This window comes from Aquarana catesbeiana, linkage group LG02, assembly GCF_042186555.1.
Source record: "Aquarana catesbeiana isolate 2022-GZ linkage group LG02, ASM4218655v1, whole genome shotgun sequence".
NCBI lineage: Eukaryota > Metazoa > Chordata > Amphibia > Anura > Ranidae > Aquarana > Aquarana catesbeiana.
In genome coordinates, this window is record NC_133325.1 from 770986436 (window position 1) to 770995773 (window position 9338).

A 9338-nucleotide genomic window follows, 5' to 3' on the forward strand; every position below is an offset into this window, starting at 1 on the left:
TCATCACTGGGGCTTGAAATATCTTCAGGAGATTCTTCATACTCTGATGAACCATCGGAATATTTATTCGACTTCCAACTTATAGACCCTTACATTGTAGCTGTGATGGAGGCCATAGACTGGGAACAAGACATTCAGCCCCCAGAAAAAATCAAAAGATATTTGCCTAACTTGAAAAGGCAAGGGGCAACATTCCCGTTCATGATGGAGATCCGCAAATTATTCGATGAGGAATGGGGAAAGCCAGAAAGGAAAGCAAACGTACAAAATCACTTTTTAAGATTATACCCATTTAACACCCCAGATGCTGCCTTTTGGGAGTCACCTCCAGGGGTAGATGCGGCCTTGCAGCACTTAGCAAGGCAGGCGTCTCTGCTATTGCAGGATTCTACAACCTTCAGAGACCCGATGGACAGACGCACAGATCTAAAGAAGATCTATTTAACTGCTGGCACAGCTTGCCGCTCGGCCATAGCCCTAACATCCATCTCCAGGGCTCTGAAGGTCTGGGTCACAAATGTGGAGACGGCCCTGAAGTCTGACGTAGAGACAGCCAGAATAATTTCAGCAATGGAGGAACTTAATCTCTCAGCCGCCTTTTTGGCAGAAGCCTCTATAGACCTAGTAAAACTGCTCGCAAGATTTATGACGTTTTCAGTAACGGCGAAAAGGGCCCTATGGTTACGCCATTGGGTGGCAGACAGTACCTCAAAACAGACACTTTGTAACATTCCATACAAGGGCAAGATGCTATTCGGGGACACCCTGGAGGAAGCTATTAAACGAGCTACTGGAGGGAAGTCGGGTCTGCTACCACAGAAGACTCAAAAGGAGACAGCAAACCGCTCGGTCAGGCCAATCAGAGTTCAGAGGGGCGCAGGAGGCCAGGTCATATAGACCAGGCCGAGAATATACGAGACCCCAATGGAGAGGTTCACAAAGCTCCTTTCTTCGGAACGTGAAGTCTAAGGCCGCTCAGACCGCTAAGAAACCGGAGAAGTCCTTTTGATGGGTTGACCGCCCATCCCCCCAGGTGGTTGCAATGTTGGCGCCCTTTTGGAAGGTATGGGCGGAGAAAGTCAAGGACCAGAAACAGTCAGAAAACAGTCAAGTGAGGATACAAGATAATGTTTTGAGAAAAATCACTGGACATCCTTGTCCAGACAGAATGGCCACAAGATCAGAAGAAACGAGGGTGCTTGCAAGAATATGTGACCGAATTACTTCAGAAAGAGGCAATCTCGCCGGTTCCTCTAAAGCAGCAGGGAACAGGGGTTTACTCCCCAATTTTTTTGGTGCCCAAAGCGTCCGGAGATCTCAGACCGGTCTTAGACCTAAGATCTCTAAACCACTACATCGATCCCAAGACATTCAAAATGGAATCAATATTTACAGTTCTGCAACCAGGGGACTGGCTAATATCAGTCGATTTAGCAGATGCCTATCTTCATGTCCCAATCAACAGGCATCACCAAAGATACCTGAGATTCATGGTAGGGGAAGATCATTTCCAGTTCAAATGTCTGCCCTTCGAAATCAGCACAGCACCTCGAGTCTTTTCCAAGATCTTGCTAGCTACCATCGCTGTTATACGTTTGAGGGGCATAAAAATTTTCCACTACTTAGAAAACATCTTGGTAGTGGCCCGTGCAAGCGAGGAGTTAACGGCACAAAGCGAAGTGGTGCTGAAAATTCCATCCGAATTCGGCTGGATTATTAACAAGCAGAAGAGCCAGTTGATTCCCTCCCAAGAGATGGAGTACCTAGGGCTTGTTTTCAACACAAGCAAAGGGCAAGTCTTGCTACCACATCACAAGATAGCCGAGCTACTAGCCTGCGTGAACAGCGTGATGGAGTCCTCGTAGCTGTCGGCGAGGGACTGTATGATGCTTCTGGGAATGTTTACTGCAGCAACCCCAGCAGTTCCCTGGGCAAGATTCCATACAAGGGCATTCCAAACATCGTTTCTGATCCAGTGGGATGGCGTATCACTCCACCAAAAAATCTTCATACCAAGACGAATCAGCCAGGGCTTGGCGTGGTGGATATGCCAGGAACTCTGTCGCGGGGCATGCCTCTTAGCCCCGGAGATTGGATCCAGATAACCTCAGATGCCAGTCCCTGGGGCTGGGGCGCTCACTGCCTCTGCAGATGGGTTCAAGGCAAATGGAGCAGGATGGAGACCAGACACCCCACTAAACATCGCACATAAGGCAAGATGACTGGCTGCCCACCCCCCCCCCACCGATGTCACTGGCACTGATGCAAGGAAGAGAGCCGACTCCTCCGTGCCTGGACCATCAATGCAAGTGACTTCCTGGCTGGGGGATTCCCCTGGCGTGCTGACAGAGAGGGCTTGGCATGCCAGCTGTGGCACGCGTGCCATAGGTTCACCATCACTGCCCTAGATGGTTACGGCTTTGGTTAATCCTTTGATCGCCCATGGTTTTAACCCTTTCCTGTTAGTGTCATTAGTACAGTGACAGTGCATATTTTTAGCACTGATCACTGTAATAATGTCTCTGGTTCCAAAAAAAAGTGTCAAAAATGTCAGTTGTGTCCGATTTGTCCGCCGCAATGTCGCAGTCCTGCTAAAAATTGCTGATTGCCATCATTACTAGTAAAAAAAAATTAAATATCCATAAATCTATCCCGTAGTTTGTAGACGCGATAACGCAAACCAATCATTATACGTTTATTGGGATTTTTTTACCAAAAACATGTAGTAGACTACATATTGGCCTAAACTGATAAAGAAATTAGATTTTTTTTTTAATTTATTGGATGTGTTTTATAGCAGAAAGTAAAAAATCGTTTTTCAAAATTTTCGTTTTTTTTTGTTTCTAGCGCAAAAAATAATAACCGCAGAGATGATCAAATACCACCACAAGAAAGCGCTATTTGTGGGAAAAAAAAGGACATTAATTTTATTTGGGTACAGTTTCACACAACCGTGCAATTATCAGTTAAAGTAACACAGTGCCGTACCACAAATAATGGCCTGGTCATGAAGGAGGTAAAACCTTCTGGGGCTGAAGTGGCTAATGCAGTTACCTTCTCTCTGTCACTTATGACCAACTTCTCTGATCCTCTTTTATGGGGCCAAAATGTTCCAACATCGTCTCTTTACTATTAACATATTTGAAAACTTTTTGTGATTTTATTTTAATTTCCTCACCTAAGTATCTCTTGTAATCTATTTTAGCTGCCCTGATTGCACTCTTGTATTTCTTATTGCATTTGTTGTAGTTTTTGGAATGCCGATGATGACCCTTCAGCCTTATATTTTTTAAAGGATTATTTCTCAGTAATATGCCTTCTTAGGTTAGTATTTAGCCACCCTGGTTTAACTTTTGTTTTTTTAGATTTGTTGACCATTAAAATGCTCTTACGCATGCCATTGTTTAATATGTCCTTAACCACTTCAATACAGGGCACTTAGACACCTTCCTGCGCAGACCAATTTTCAGCTTTCAGTGCTGTCGCAGTTTGAATGACAATTGCTACACTGTACCCAAACTAACTTTTTATCATTTTGTTACCACAAATAGAGCTTTCTTTTGGTGGTATTTGATCACCTCTGCGGTTTTTATTTTTTGCTAAACAAATAAAAAAAGACCGAAAATTTTGAAAAAAATAAAAGTTTTGCTTTTGTTTATGTTTAAAAATTTTGTAAATAAGTAAATTTTCTCTTTCACTGATGGGCACTGATAAGGCGGCAGCGACTATGGGCACTGGTAGGCAGCACTGATGGGCATTGATAGGCGGAACTGATGGGCACTCATGGGTGGCACTGATGGGCACTGATGGGCGACACCGATGGGCACTGAAAGGCTGCAAAGATGGGTTCTTATGGGTGGCACTGATAGGCAGCACTGCTGGGCACTGTTGGCACTGATAGGCACGGATACATGGCACTGATACACGGCATTGATAGGCATCCCTGGTGGCACTGGCAGTGGTGGGCATTGGAGTGGGCACTGATTGGCAGCTGCCTGGGCATTGATTGGCAGCTGCCTTTGCACTGGTTAGTATTTCTCTAGGGGTCTAGGGGGCATACCTGGTGGTCCAGTGTGGCTGGTTTCCCTGGTGGTCCTGGGCGGCTTCCCTGGTGGTCCTGGGTAGGATCCAAGGGGGGCTGTGCTGATAAACAATCAGCACAGACCCCCCGTCAGGAGAGCAGCCGATCGGCTCTCCTCTACTCGCGTCTGTCAGACGCGAGTGAGGAAAAGCCGATCACCGGCTCTTCCTATTTACATCGTAATCAGCCGTGATTGGACACGGCTGATCACATGGTAAAGAGTCTCCGTCAGAGACTCTTTACCTAGATCGGTGCTGCGGGGTATCAGACTGACACCCTGCAACAACGATCGCCGCGATGCGCGCCCCCGGAGGCGCGCAGCGGCTCAATATCCTGCGGACGTCATATGACGTCCAGTCAGGTTATTGAAACATCTTTGCCGCCGTCATTCTGCTATATGGCAGGCGGCAAGTGGTTAAAGCACTCCCACTTCTCTTCAGTGTTCTTTGTTTCAAGAATTTAATTCCATACAGTATGGAGCGCAGCATAGTAAAGTTTGAATTTAAGTGTTTTTGTTCTACCCTTGTGTCTCCTTTTCCTATAATTTACAGCAAACGTAACTCTGTGATCTGAAGTTATCCCTTACTTCCACATTTGTAATCAGCTGTGTTTGCAATCGGTAGGTCCAACAGAGAATTATGTCTAGTTGGGGCTTTCCACGAATGGACTCATGAAATTGTTCTGCATAGTATTCAAGAGAAGACAAGCCTTTAGCTGAGATCGTAGTTCTGTATGCCCAATCAATATCGGTATACTTGAAGTCGCCATTGACTATAACATTGCCCTGCTATCTCTAACTGAGAAAATAGATTGGGCTCCTCCTCAATGTTAGGCGGCCTGTAGCACACACCCTATATATGTACAGTAAAAGTATATCAGACTTTAAAATACCCCTTCAAAGCACAAACGAAGACGCTAAATATATTAATAAACTACAAAAATGTTTTATTAATCGTCATCAACAAAATATCTAAAACATACAATGTTTAAGATGCACTTGCATTCCATCATCTATAACCACTGTGAAACAGCGTTGTGTATGATGGAGATATAGGGTTTAGGTCTAAGTGTTTCACGGAAAGTATCGCTTCTTCGGGACCGCCTAATACTTGAAAGACCATGGAAAATGTTTCTAAAGATGGAAAAACATGCATCAATAAAATTCACAACAAAATATAATCATTTATTCACAAAAATTCATTACTAAAAAAAAAAAATAAAAAAAATTAAGGAATGAGAAAACAATGAAAAAACATAATAGATCGCCCTATCCCTCAAGACAAGGAGGTGGAGAAGGAGAGAAAAGGAAGAAAAAACAAAACAAAACAAAAAAAAACACACCCAAATGTATTCATTTTTCAGATCAATGTTTGGTTGTTTATACCTTTTCAACAACAATGTACTGGTTGTTTTAACCTGTCTGTAGTAATGCGTGGATAAGAGCACTTATGCCGTTCAGTCTCACCGACCCGTGGGAGGGTAGTCAGCCCCAGGGGAGGGCACCAGAGGCAACATGTAACTAAAAATGGAATGTGAAATACATTAAAGTCACCTGCCACCCAAAAAATTAGGCACCTTTAGGGTTTAGCAATAAAGAGTTTATAACTAAGGATTTTGGGGGTCAAAAAAGGGTCCAAGGTTATGGCCTAATTGAATAACAGCACCTGCATAAGCTATGTGCATTTTGAATAAATGTATATGTGCCACACAGTAAAGTGAGAAAGTCTGAGGGAAAGAAAAACAATAGATTATTTGCACTGATTTGTACACCAAAGTATAAAAGTGTTAATGTGAATTCATTTAAAAAAGAATACCAAAAAATTGTAGTCATTAAATGGAAACATATCAATCCAATAAACAGTGTGATGCTGGTGAAAAACAAAAAATTAAAAAAAATGTAAAAAATAAAGAAAAGCTAAAAAGTTAACGAGTGCCGTGAGTCACTGGTTTGTAAATTTAACCGCTTGCCGACCAGCCACCGCAGCTGTACTGCAGCAACATGGCGTGCCCCATTTGCCCACGGAGCCGATGCGATTGCCCGCTATCACCGCGATCGCTCGGGGCACACAGAGAACCGGGATCTGTGTGTTTTTCCGGTTCTGAGAGGAGAACAGACAGATCGTCTGTTCATACAGAGTATGAACAGCGATCTGTCATCTCCCCTGCACAGTCCCATCCCCCCTTCAGTTAGAACATACAATAGGGAACACATTAACCCCTTGATCGCCCCCTAGTGGTTAACCCCTTTACTGCCAGTAACATTTTTACAGTAATCAATGCATTTTTATAGCACTGATCACTGTAAAAATGCCAATGGTCCCAAAAATGTGTCATAATTGTCCGACGTGTCCACCATGTCGCAGTCCAGATAAAAATCGCAGATCGCCGCCATTATTAGTAAAAAAAAAAAATTAATTAGAAAAATGGCATAAAACTATCCCCAATTTTGTAGACACTATAACTTTTGCGCAAACCAATCAATATACGCTTATTGCGATTTTTTTTACCAAAAATATGTAGAAGAATACATATCGGCCTAAACCGAGGAAAAATTTTTTTATATATATTTTGGACGATATTTATTATAGCAAAAAGTAAAAAATATTGCGTTTTTTTCAAAATTTTCGCTGTTTTTTGTTTATAGCGCAAAAAATAAAAACCGCAGAGGTGATCAAATACCACCAAAAGAAAGCTCTATTTGTGGGAAAAAAAATTTTGTTTGGGTGCAACATCACATGACCGCAGCAATTGTTAAAGTGACGCAGTGCCGAATCGCAAAAAGTGTTCTGGTCAGGAAGGGGGTAAAATCTTCCGGGGCTGAAGTGGTTAAATATTGAAAATTGATTTAAAAGAGGGAATAGTAAAAAATAATAATCCTTAGATTGAATCATATCAATCCAATACAAAGTGTGATGCTGGTGAAAGGCAAAAGGTGAAAGCTAAAAAATAAAGTGAGACAAGTGCCGTAAATCCACCCCAGGTTTGTCCAATGAAGATAACTAGTTGTAATAGTACACAAGCAGTAGTGCGGTCTAAGGCTCCTTTCACACATGCAGACCGTTCAGGTCCGCCTGTCAGTTTTTCAGGCAGACCTGAATGGACGCTTTATGCACCTCTATGGAGTGACGGATGTCAGCGGTGACATGTCCGTTGACATCCAATCCGCTAAATCCAGACGGATAGAAACCCTTTTTTCCATCTGCCTGGCGGATCGGATGAAAACGGACAGGCAGATCTGTTTTCATCCAATCTCCCATATAGGAGAGCGGAGCTCTGACAGGTCCATCCATTCCCTGCAAAGTAAGCAGAGATGGACCTGTCATCCGCCGGGGATCAACGGATCGATCGCTGCTGAGCAAGTGGAGCCTGAAAATGGACAGTGATGTGTGAAAGAGCTCTACAACCTAGATAGATTACTTTTATCCACTGACAAGAGATATCCACAGGTTATCATGAACCGAGGAGCAAGCCAAATTGGACCCAAGTGCTTGCCTGTTTAAGTACAAATATAGCACACACCCACCATTACATTACTTATAAATATATAGGAGAATTGGGACTTTGAATGAAGCACAATTAAGTGCCTCCATAATAAATACAAAATAAAAAAAGTACCAGTTGATATGCATATAAGAGGCGTGTACATGGCATGAATCTGATAAAAGATACATATAAAGCAGCATATAGTATTAATTGGTAGATTGAAAAATGTAGCACAGTAATATCAACAACAACATGCCTGGCATCGGTAAGTGCATCCACAAGTAAAAATGTAACCACTAGATGAAAAGAGGTATTGTATTGGAACACATAAGTTGGTTTGGTCATTGTGATTCCATGTCGAATGTAGTAGGGGCATCAAAAAACAGTAAGGCTTGACGTGTTACTTGGAAGCTTTCTCCACTCATCAGGAGCTGATTCAGCCAAATTTCCTATGGAGTATATGTATAAATTAATGAATAATATTGTTGTTGTAAAAGGGTAAAAAATATAGAAAGTATGTATTAACCTTGGGTGTGTAAAAGTGATTGACCAACTACACTCACCAATCGGACAGGGAATGGACTGCGTCGCGGTGGGCCAAAAACACAACCTCTCCACGGGAGCTGAGGCGACATGATGCATGAATGCGACTTTGGGTAAGTGAAAAATTACATGGTGTGGTGTGAGTATCCACACACAAGAGTAAAATGTGGTAACAGGAACAGATGTATCTGGGGACAAGATAACAAATATGTATATAATTATAGCACTTACCGATGCCAGGCATGTTGTCATTGATATTACCGTGCTACATTTTTCAATCTACCACTTAATACTATATGCTGATTTATATGTATCTTTTTTCAGATTCATGCCATGTACACGCCTCTTATATGCATATCAACTGGTACTTTTTTATTTTGTATTTATTATGTTATTCATTGTTTGTATATCATGGTTGACAAATAAATACTCCATGGTGAAAGTTAAACATGTTTTTTTTTACCTCCACTATCCAGTCGTTTCATCTAAAGTCCCAATCTCCCTCTCATAGATAACCATTACATTACTGTTTCATCCCTTTGAACCTCCAGCCACAAAGACCCCACCTCCTTAGTAGCCCAATTAGCAAGGTCCATCCCTTATATTGGCACACCCCTCCTCTTCTACCTACCTAGCCCCTCCTATACAGGGAGTACTCTTGGACAGTTGCAAGCTGCTAAATCAGGTTTCTGATATTCCAACAAAGTTATAATTATCCTCATGTATCTTAAGTTCTAGTTCTTCCTCCTAGCATTTGTGTACATGCCTTTTAATTTTTTTACAAGCACATATTTAATCCTTGCTCACTCTTAGGTTACAATAAGATTCATCCAGCGTATGATTATTTGTCCTTGATACTTTAGTCACTCTATCATCTGGTTTGAGGCCCTCGACCTTGCCCACATCTGCACACTTTGACTCTTGTTCACTGCACGTTCTACCGCCCACTGACTCTCCCCCCCACATCCTAGTTTAAAAAGTACCTCCAACATTCTGGCCATCTTCTCCCCAACAGCTGCACAATCTTCATTTGGGTGCACTCTGTCTCTGCAACAGAGCCAGTACCTGACTGCAAAGTCATCCCAGTTCTCCATGAACACCAAACCCTTCTTCTTGCACCAGTTCCTCAGCCATTTGTTTTACTGTCTAACCTCCTGCTGCCTCTCCGGGGTGGCTCAAGCTATAGGCAGTATTTCAGACTCTACTACCTTGGAGGTTCTTTTCTTGAACA